The following is an 11,791-nucleotide window of genomic DNA, read 5'->3' as shown; positions in this document are numbered from 1 at the left end:
GCAAAAACATTGCACAGGGCAGCTAAGTATTACATGTTTGTTATTTTTAAAAAGTAAAAAACAAGCTTTTGCAATTACTTTAATATATAAATGGAGCCGGGGGTTATTTATCGCACCTACTAAATATTAAACTGTATAATAGGTTTGGGTTCAAAGACCTTTAAAAAGAGTCCCTCTTTCATATGATGAATGCTCTTCAGTTTTTTTTTTTCAGTTAATGATATTGTCACTGCCATTATGCTTTGCACATGGTGGGTAGTGCCAATGCCAAGTATATAGAGTCTGCCCTGTATTCTATCCTCAATGTCCTGTAAATGGTCATTAGTGGTATATAGCTTCACTATATTAGATACCACAACTGATGAAGAAAATTATATTGAAGTTCCCTGCAACAATATTTACATTTTCTTTATTTGTGGACCGTATTTACCAAAAAACAGTAAGGGGGAGCAACAGATAATTATTATCGTCAGGACCTGGGTCACCTGCTAATGGCACTGTGCTTCCCAGAGCTGAAAGTTGTAGTTTCAGTGTCCACTAGAGCAGTTTCTAATAATTGGTCTCCACCTGATGCTGGTTTCTGGGAGGGTATTTAGTCTCTCCTCTGCTTACATATATTGCACGTACAGTATCTCACAAAAATGAGTACACCCCTCACATTTTTGTAAATATTTTATCATATTTTTTCATGTGACAACACTGAAGAAATGACACTTTGCTACAATGTAAAGTAGTGAGTGTACAGCTTGTATAACAGTGTAAATTTGCTGTCCCCTCAAAATAACTCAACACACAACCATTAATGTCTAAGTGAAAATGTCCAAATTGGGCCCAATTAGCCATTTTCCCTCCCCGGTGTGATGTGACTTTTTAGTGTTAAAAGGTCTCAGGTGTAAATGGGGAGCAGGTGTGTTCAATTCAGTGTTATCGCTGTCACTCTCTCATACTGGTCACTGGAATTTCAACATGGCACCTCATGGCAAAGAACTCTCTGAGGATCTGAAAAAAAGAATTGTTGCTCTACATAAAAATGGCCTAGACTATAATAAGACTGCCATGACCCTGAAACTGAGCTGCAGCATGGTGGCCAAGACCATACAGCAGTTTAACAGGGCAGGTTCCACTCAGAACAGGCCTCGCCACAGTCGACCAAAGAAGTTGAGTGCACATGCTCAGCGTCATATCCAGAGGTTGTCTTTGGGAAATAGATGTATGAGTGCTGCCAGCGTTGCTGCAGAGGTTGAAGGGATGGGGGGTCAGCCAGTCAGTGCTCAGACCATTCACCGCATACTGCATAAAATTGGTCTGCATGGCTGTCATCCCAGAAGGAAGCCTCTTCTAAAGATGATGCACAAGAAAGCTTGCTGAAGACAAGCAGACTAAGGACATGGATTACTGGAACCCTTTTCTGTGGTCTGATGAGACCAAGATAAACTTATTTGGTTCAGATGGTGGCAACCAGGTAAGGAGTACAAAGACAAATGTGTCTTGCATATAGTCAAGCGTGGGGGTGGGAGTGTCATGGTCTGGGGCTGCATGAGTGCTGCCGGCACTGAGAAGCTACAGTTAGTTGAGGGAACCATGAATGCCAACATGTACTGTGACATACTGAAGCAGAGCATGATCCCCTCCCTTCAGAGACTGGGCCTCAGGGCGGTATTCCAACATGATAACAACCCCAAACACACCTCCAAGACAACCACTGCCTTGCAAAAGAAGCTGAGGGTAAAGGTGATATACTAGCCAAGCTTGTCTCCAGGCCTAAACTCTATTGAGCATCTGTGGGGCATCCTCAAACGGAAGGTGGAGGAGCATAAGGTCTCTAACATGCACCAGATCTGTGATGTCGTCATGGAGGATTGGAAGAGGACTCCAGTGGTAACCTGTGAAGCCTGGTGAACTCCATGCCCAAGAGGGTTAAGTCAGTGCTGGAAAATAATGGTGGCCACACAAAATATTGACACTTTGGGCCCAATTTGGACATTTTCACTTAGGGGTCTACTCACTTTTGTTGCCAGTGGTTTAGACATTAATGGCTGTGTGTTGAGTTATTTTGAGGAGACAGCAAATATACACTGTTATACAAGCTGTACACTTACTGTTTACATTGTAGCAAAGTGTAATTTCTTCAGTGTTGTCACATGAAAAGATATAATAAAATATTTACAAAAATGTGAGGTGTGTACTCACCTTTGTGAGATACTGTAAGTGTTTTGCTTTGCTGTACTAAGTCATATGCTACTTGCCATTTATCCTGCTCCTGATCTTGCTCTTGCCCTGCATCCTGTATCCTGCACCCTGATGCTTTTTATCTGCTCCCCTTGTTCCTGATCCCAGTCCTGGTTTCGCCCTCCCTTACATCTCTGGTATTCCCTGTGACTTGTGTTACTCATTTTGTATATATTTTATTATTGTTAGGTGGTTAGCTATTTTGTCATTCTGTTTTGTTAGCTGTTTGTTGGTGTTCGGATGTCTTTTGTTTTACTAATAATAAATTCACTCTAATATATACCGTATATATGGTTTGGTCTCATGTTTCTAAGTGTAGCCACACAGATCTGACCATCTCTGCTGCTGATTCATGACAATTATGTTAATCCATGAATGTCTTATAGAAACAATGCAGCGGACAATGATGCTTTCCATCCTTAACTAGTTGCATGTTTTGGGGTCTGCTGTTTATACTAGTTATCAAAATGAGACTGGGTTCTGCTTCCAAAAGTCAGGAATGCTAAACAGAGTTGAAACTTTAAAAAGCGGAACCCTAACCATCTACACACTGCACCAACTGCTTGCCAAAATATTTGTATTTCTGTTCAGTTAGTCTCACAATTCGAGCATCCCTTCTAGAAGGCCTAGCTAGAATGGTGACCCCATGCATGTACCGCTGTTAAGTTATACAGCCGATCTCATCCCTACCCCCAGCTGCTCACTCAACAGTACGAAAAATCAGGCATCATTTACACAGGCAGCTGGGACAGTGGTAAAAATAAGCTATTGTGTGTTTGATTTAAACATAGTTTAAATAAAATACAATTAAAAATATTCATCTGATTCACCCATGACAAAGACATTTTCTCTGGCATGAGCTACTTTTTAAATATTGTCTTAACCTCTAAAATGGCTAGCTGAACTGTAATTAAGTTACCGGTTCTCTTTAATGCTTCTCTTTAGCTTTGAGTATTCATGCTTTTTTTAAATGCAATTTTAACTGTAGTCACGTGATGTGTGGTTGCAAACTATAGAAATAGTGGATGTTAAGTGCAACATCCTGTTTGTTGATAAAGGTTCTTTGTAATCAGAGGTGTTAGCCAAAAAAAGTAAATGTGTTTCTAAAATAGAAGAAACATAGAAGAGTGACAGCAGAAAAGGCTAAGTGGTCCATCGAGTCTGACCCTATTTTAATGTTCATTTTTTTTTTCTTTTCTCTGTATTAAAACTTTGAGTGTAGGTACATACTATGCATGATTCTCACATATAGCTGATGAACTGGTTAATGTATTCATTCTAGACCGTGTGACAATGTCAGGCCCTGCCACTGTGGAAACGTAGAAGAAACTGGCACAGGATTCACATTAGGGCTTAATGCGAGGTTCCAGACTATAATTTCTGAGTAGAGAAAGCTGTTTTTTTTGGCTTTCTCTGGATACTATAAACCTGCATTGGGGCCTGGAGCTTGAAGGTTCCAAAGTGTTTTGGGTAGAATGGAACCTTCAATCCTGTGTCCAGATTTTACTGGATGCTTGCAGCCTGTGTGAATACCCAGGTGTGCAGGGTTGTTCTATACTCAAACCTGAGAATAGCTCAGGGTTCCCTGTTTGAAGACAGCTCCCCAGTTGGAGACAGGAGGTCTTACTCAGGGGTCAAGAGACAGGAGGCCTCAACCAGGGATCAGAGGTGCCCCAGCCAGTAGCCAGGAGGTCTTGTCCCAGGAGTCAGGTCGGTTTCTATCATGGCGTTAGGAGAACCCCTATTCAGAAGCCAGGACTGGGCCATGCAGCAGGGCACTGCTACTAACAGGTGAATGAGCTTAGAGAACAAAGAAATCTGGGAAACACAGGCAGAGGGACTGGTGAGAAAAGCAGCGGTGCTGCTGACAAGGGAGTCAGGTGGCTCAGCATTTTCAGTCAACTTAAGAAAAAGTGTGCAGCGCCAAAAGTAATGTGAATACTGTGTTATAAATGGACAGCACATTGAAATAAAGTTCAAATAAGTGTTAAAATGAAAAAATGCTAAAGTGAAAAAAAAATATATAGTCCAATCTTGAATGGAAATCAACAATAAAAAAAACAAAATAGTGAAAAATATAGATTTAAATGCACAGTCCCATGATAGGATCAGCAATATAAACTTATTGATGAAAACACAATAGTTCAGTGCAAAGATGTGCACAAAAAATTGGTGGTAACTTGAAAAGTGAAGAGGTGATTCAGTAAAGTGCTCCAGAATCATCCACCACACCCCTGTGAAATGGACACTCATTGGAAAAGCTGGCTGCTGTTACAGCAGCAAACACGTACTCAGGGACCCCTTGATAACGTCCTATTGAACGAAACGCATCAGTTGGAGAAACTAGTGGTAACATCAGGCCACTGTCCAATACCGGGTCGGCAGTGGCATCCATTGTCATATGTTTTTATCAGGGTTGTCCCGATACCGATACTAGTATCGGTATCGGCACCGATACCGAGCATTTGCCCGAGTACTTGTACTCGGGCAAATGCTCCCGATGCTTCCACCGACACCTGGAAGTCAGCTGTGATCGGCGCGTGGGGGAGTTACAAGTTTCTCCCCCATCGGCTTTCAGCTACTTTAGTGACATACAGCGGTGATCGCTCACCGCTGACTGTCACTGCATCCTCCTCCATGCCCCCTCCGTTCCTCTGTCCCCCTCCGCTGTCCCCCTCCATTCCTCTCTCCTTTTCTGTCCCCCTCCGCTATCCCCTCCGTTCCCCTCTCCTTTTCTGTCCCCCTCCGCTGTCCCCTCCGTTCTGCTGTGCCTCTCCTTTTGTCCCCCTCCGCTGTCCCCTCCGTTCCCCTCTCCTTCTCTGTCCCCCTCCGTTCTCCCCCTCCATTCCGCCGTCCTCCTCCTCCTTCCTTTGTGAATAGACAGAGTCAGCTGACTCTGTCCATTCACATAACTGAAACATTGTAATCTCCTGTGATTACGATGTGTCAGTTTATGAATGGAGAGGAGCTGCTGTCTTCTCTCAATTCATTCTCAGTGCAGCTGAGGCTGCAGAGAAAGGGACTGGGGAATCTCTATCCTCTGTCTCTTTCTCTGTATCAAGGGGGAGATATCAGAGGTCTGTTAAGACCCCTGATATCTCACCAAATCCCCCCAACAGGGCTGATTAAAAAAAAACAAAAAAAACACATATTGCAATAAAGAATAAAAAAAAATTATTGTAAATTAAAAAAAAACAACACACACACATACACCGTTCACCCCCCCCCCCCCCCCCCAAAAAAAAGGCACTGTTAAAAAAAAAAAAAAAAAAAAAAAAAAAACACTGTCACGTGACATAAAAAAAAAGTATCGGTAATCGGTATCGGCGAGTACTTGAAAAAAAGTATCGGTACTTGTACTCGGTCCTAAAAAAGCGGTATCGGGACAACCCTAGTTTTTATGATTCATACAAATTTTTTAACATACAAATCCAATAAATACTACACTATGGAGACTTCATCTGATTCCCTGTGAGCTTTATTTACTACAGCTACATCTGGATGGTGTGAGTTGCTGAACAGAATTCCCCATGACAGATGGCAGATCTACACTGAGTGCGCGTTTGCTGCTGTAATAGCAGCCAGCTTTTCAGGTGAGTGTCCATTTCACAGGGGTGCGGTGGATGATTCTGGAGCACTGTACTGAATCACCTCTTCACTTTTCAAGTCACCACCAATTTTTTGTGCACATCTTTGCACTGAACTATTGTGTCTTCACCAATAAGTTTATATTGCTGATCCTATCATTGGACTGTGCATTTAAATCTATATTTTTCACAATATTGTTTTTTTATTGTTGATTTCCATTCAAGATTGGACTATTCACATTTCATCTCTGTTCATTTACATTTTGGCGCTGCATGCTTTTTCTTAAGATTATTTATAAGTTTGGTATATTACTTATCTGTGTCAGCTGCCGCCCCACCATAGGGCAGAGATACATCTTTTTTATTTTCAGTTAACTGTTGATGTGGAAGAACCCCTGCATGGGCAACTGATGTTTATGTGAACTTTCCATTTTGTTTAATAAAAGTGAGTCAGCAAGCCCTAAAACAAAACTTTTGGAGTGGACTGATTGGAAAGCATCTATGACATGAGCATAATCACCCCAATACCACAAGCAGTGGTTCATAACCACCCTGCTGTGGTCCACTACCAGGTTGCGACTCCAAGACCTCCAGCCAGGTGTTGATACACTAACCTCCCACTGTGACTCCCAGCACCCACAGTAGTTGTAGGGAGAAAAAGTGCCCAGTGTGGGGAGAAATAAAACAATATTGCCCAGCAGGACTTTGGGTGAGACCTTTAATACCCAGCGGGGGGGATTAGCCGAGCAATAGTGATCAGTGTCCCATGCTGCTGCTTTCTCCCTCCTCCTCACTTATCTTCTCTCACCAAATGCCAGTAATGGGTGGGACAAAGAGCTCCAAGTGAGCTGTAACACTCAACTTTGTCCAGTGCAATGGGTGAAGCTTAGATGGCCTGGACCTGATGCTGTGATTAGACAGCATAGTAGGGTGATACAGGACATAGTCCCTGTACATGGGACTAAGCTGCAAATGTGGGACAGTCATTCACAATCCAGGACTGTTGGTCAGTATACATTTATGTAGCGCACCCACTAAGGAGCCACAAGTAGAAAGGGATTCCCCACCCTGCACAGCCAGGCACACCGCATCTTCCCAGCACACTTGAGTCAGAAGAACAGTCCAGTGCTTGGGTTTAATGTTGGTTTTATGTTTTATTGAGGGGAATAACCTTGGATAGGGATAGGGATATTATGGGATGCCCGCTTGATAAAAGCAGTAGAACTCTTCAGGGACACAACTATATAAAGTCTGTAAATACAGGCCCCTTGATTGTGTAGCAATGTCCTAGTGCCCAGCTGTCCTCCTCTTGTGGCTACTGATCCCAGCACCACCTCTTTAGGCATTGCCAGCCCACCTGACTGAAGCTGTCCCTTTCACTAGCCCTCCTGGCTACTCTTCCATGGTCCACCCAGACTGATTCTGCATCCATCCCAGACTGCTCTACTTAGTCCTCTCATAGTTAAATAGTTACATAGTAGGCGAGTTTGAAAAAAAGAGTCCATCAAGTCCAACCTATGTGTGTGATTTCATGTCAGTATTACATAGTATAACCCTGTATGTTGTGGTCTCAGGCATTCCTCTCAGTCCTCTCACAAATGTAACACTCACCAGCCCACCGGTCTGTCTTCCTCCATGGAGATTTGCCCAGCAGTATTTTCCTGCTGTCCTTCTCCTCACTTCCATGCCTCCGGTCAAGACACCTCCGTGTGTCGTGAAGAAGGTCCCTTATGCACCCGAGCCCAGGCCTGACATCATGCCTCCTCCCAGACTATTGAGTACCCTTAAGGGCCACCGACAGCAGCCTAACATTCCATCTCCAGCTTCCACCCGAACTCCACTGCCCCTGCTGGGCTGACCCAGGGTATTTGAGGGGGCCTGCATCCTACCAACCCATCTGTTGGGGATTGGTCAGGGCCCTCAGAATACTCCATACAGCTCCTCCTCACTTCCACGCCCATTCTTCTGGAAGTTTCCAGCAAGTTCCAGAAGTAGGTGGTTGTCTCAGAGATGCTGTCTGTGAGTCATCCAGTCCTCCCTTAGTCACTCACATCCTGACCCAGAAAAACAAACACAGGCTTGGCTGCCATCCAAACCTGAACAATTTACCTACTCTAACAGAAATCATATTCTAGCACACTAGAGGATGTGACACTTATGTTTTAATTATATTGTAAATTGTACTTTTATATCTGCCTGAAATTTGGCTTTAAGTTAATGGCTCACGCCTGATCATCTTTTACACTCCCACTGTAGCATTTCATCCTGGCTTAGTTCTAGTAATGAAGCATAGACAGGAGGATGATATCACAGCCCCTATTGTGAGAGGTTTCAGGCCTGGTGATTGGCCACACAGGCCCGACCACTGTCCCATGGAGAAATGTGCTCCATTTTACCCAACATGAAAGAAAACAGCAAGGGTGCATGGAAGTTGCAGCATCATGTTGTGGGATGCTTTTCTTCAGCAGGGACAGGGAAGCTGGTCAGAGCTGATGGAAAGATGGATAGAGCCAAATACAGGGCAATCTTAGAAGAAAACCTGTTAGAGTCTGCAAAAGACTTGAGACTGGGGTGGAGGTTCACCTTCCAGCAGGACAACAATGTAATGATATCACGTACTGGACACACGAAAAGCTGTAGCTAGTGGCCATGTTGTTAGGAACCATTCGGCAGCCATGACAGTCTTGGCTAACAGTTACACATGGCAGTAGAAATCTGAACCCCCTCCCTCCTCCGTTATTTTCAGGAATTCATAGGCTTAACTCCAAATACTTCAAAAGAGTTGTTATCCTCAACCTAGAGAACCAGGATTAGGCCTGCGAAAACAACTAATGGCGGCCTGGCAGGATGTCCAGGCTTATTGTAAAACTGTCACCCTCTCAATTCAGAGAACCAACAGATAACGGTCGTAAATACCTCTATCCACATAAAGTTCAAACCGTTTAGTATAGTTCTGAAATTACAGCATGTTTCATAACTTCCAAATTAATAATAGCACAGCCATAATATGGACATATTTAGTTTCCTCAGATAATTTGTAACGTTTCAAGTCCAGACACCCCTATGTCAGATCATATGGGAAACCACTGGTACCCTTTATTCCTCCTAGGTCAACTAGATATTGGAGACCTGGCATTTTTCTATTTGTTTTGAAGCAAATGTCACGCTGATCAATAATATGGATATTCTCAGTCTGTAAACAGTAGAGATGCAGAGATATGAATATATATTACAAAGTGTACCTGGGACCTGGTTATGAATGTAGAGACTTCCCAGCAACCAACCCCTAAACAAGATGACCAGACGATTGGTCATTGGTCACTGTCAACACCTCTTTGATCTGACAGAAAAGAGGAGATGCCAAGACAATAGTCAGTTCTCCTTTTACCATCCAAGTTTGAGAACCAATTACCCAGCTCATCGATCGAATTCTGATCAACCATATTCTTCCTCCTCAATTCTACCTTATTTCTTTGTGGCTGTATATTGTCTTTATCTCTTTGAAACATCTGTTTTTCTGTAAATATTTTATTTGCACTTGCAATTTTGACCTTTTCATTATTAAACCCTTATGTTGAAAAGTGTAAGGCTATGTTTCCACTATTGCGTCCCCAAAGTCGCGCGCTTTACACTGCGATTGTGCGTTGCGATTTGTGTTGCGTTTTGTTGCGACTTTAATTACGACTTTGTGCGACTTGGATGTTCTGCGATTTAGTCCTAGTGATGTAATTCCTTATCCTGCTTATTTATTGCCCCTTCCTGTTTGGTTGTCTCGTGTTGTATGTTTGTTAGCAAACATGTTGGCTATGCAGTATGTTGGGTCAGCAGTCATTTTGGCTTCTGTAGCAGCATTTATAGATCAAGAAGAGGAGGATAACCGGAGGAGGAGAAGGCATCGCTTTTGGATACATCCCATCATTGCCCAAAGGGAAGTGAGAGGCCAGTTTGGGGTCCTTTACAATGACCTCCGGGCTCATGATGAAAAATTTTTCAACTATACAAGGATGTCAATTAGAAGGTGAGAACATTTTTTGATGTCAACTTGCAAATGCTGCCAGATATATTTCTCAAAATGTGTATATGCCTGGTCATTATTACTCTTTTTAGTATTTTGAGATTTGAATAGCTCGAAGTGTTAACTAGAACCTAATCAAATTGTTAGAAAAATGTAACTCCATTTGTAAATGTTTGATTTTTACATGGTCAGTGTAGATACTAGCCCTATTTTTTCTCTTTACAGTTTTGATGAATTGTTGGCTTTGCTCTCTAGTCATCTAGAGCGCCAAAACACCAGTTTCAGAAGGAGTATTCCATCTGCTGAAAGACTCATAATAACATTGAGGTAAATGTTCATACCTACTGTTTCTTCTTCTTAACTTCTATGTGGCTTTTGGAGATCCACATCATTCTTTCATCATCTTTACATGCAGTCCAAAAATAACTACTAGCATGTAATTGTGCGTAAGCTTGGTTTTAAAATCTTAACTCTGCCTCTACATCACCTGTGTCTTTCTCCTGCTCCTCTTCTTCCTTCTTCACTTCCTCAGGCACCTCCTTCCTAGCTCTGTTTTTTGGGTTTATTGATGTAGCTTAGTGTCAATATGTATCATTATCCTAAAATGTATGTACTTTTCCATTTTAGGTACCTGGCAACTGGACATTCCTTTTCCAGTTTGCATTTTGAATTTTTGGTTGGCAAAACTACAGTCAGCACTATTGTCCACGAGACCTGCCGAGACATATGGAATGTCCTTAGTGATTTGGTTCTGAAGAAGCCCACTTCCGACGATTGGTGCAAGAAAGCGGAACTTTTCTGGGATCGTTGCAATTTCCCAAATTGTCTAGGGGCAATTGACGGCAAACATATGAGGGTAGTGATGCCCATTGGCAGTGGAACTAAATACTATAATTACAAAAAATATTTTTCTTTTGTCTTACTTGCAGTGGCTGATGCCAATTATTGTTTCAGCTATATAGACATTGGATCATATGGCAGCAGCTCAGACTCAAGTATTTTCCAAAGATCTTCCTTTGGAAGAATGTTGCGGGAAAATGCTCTGGACCTGCCACAGGACTGTCCGTTGCCAGGAACAAATGGGCCGCCAATGCCATTTGTGTTTGTTGGGGATGAGGCCTTTGCTCTCAGTGAGCATCTATTAAGGCCTTATTCAAATCGGTGTTTGAGTGAAGAGAAGCGAATCTTCAATTACCGCTTAACGAGGGCAAGACGAGTGGTAGAATGTTCTTTTGGCATTTTAGCCAACAAGTGGCGTTTGCTCCATACCCCCATTAATTTAAAAATGGAGAATGCAATATCTGCAGTAAAAGCAGCATGTGTTCTTCACAATTTTGTGAGAATTCGTGATGGCTATCTTTTTGAAGATTCCCTCATGCACGATCTGGAAGGTGCACAATGGAGTGCCAGTAGGGGCACCACCAATGGTGCCAGTGTGCGTGAGGGATTCTCATCTTATTTTCTGTCTGCTGCTGGTTCTGTCCCCTGGCAGCAGGATGCCATAGCATAATGTATGTCATGCATTTTCTGTGAATATTATTTTGATGTATGTTATGTTTCAGTGCATCCAAAAGCATAATAACAGGTAGTTTCCTCAAATTAGAAAAAAGGATAAGCCGAAAATGCACAATGTAAACAAAATTATTTTTATTTTATTTTTTTTTGTGCAGGGAAGCACACAAAATTTTTGGGTTATGTGTTTGGGTGAACTACACCATTTTGTTTATTTTTTATCAAGCACAACAAATAGTGAAATAATAAACTATTTCTCTCAGAAAAACACGTAAATAAAATTATTTCAAAAATATAAAAAAATATCTGAATCTTTTTTACAAGACAACTCTTTTTGCAATAAGGCAAAAATAAAGAAATACGTTCCATGAACTTAAAATTACAACAGTTGTTGTTTTGGCCTCCTCAACCAAACAAAAATTAGAGAACAAGTCTTAAACACACCTCA

Source organism: Aquarana catesbeiana, linkage group LG13, assembly GCF_042186555.1.
Source record: "Aquarana catesbeiana isolate 2022-GZ linkage group LG13, ASM4218655v1, whole genome shotgun sequence".
In the NCBI taxonomy this organism is placed as follows: domain Eukaryota; kingdom Metazoa; phylum Chordata; class Amphibia; order Anura; family Ranidae; genus Aquarana; species Aquarana catesbeiana.
This window is presented reverse-complemented; position numbering follows the sequence as displayed.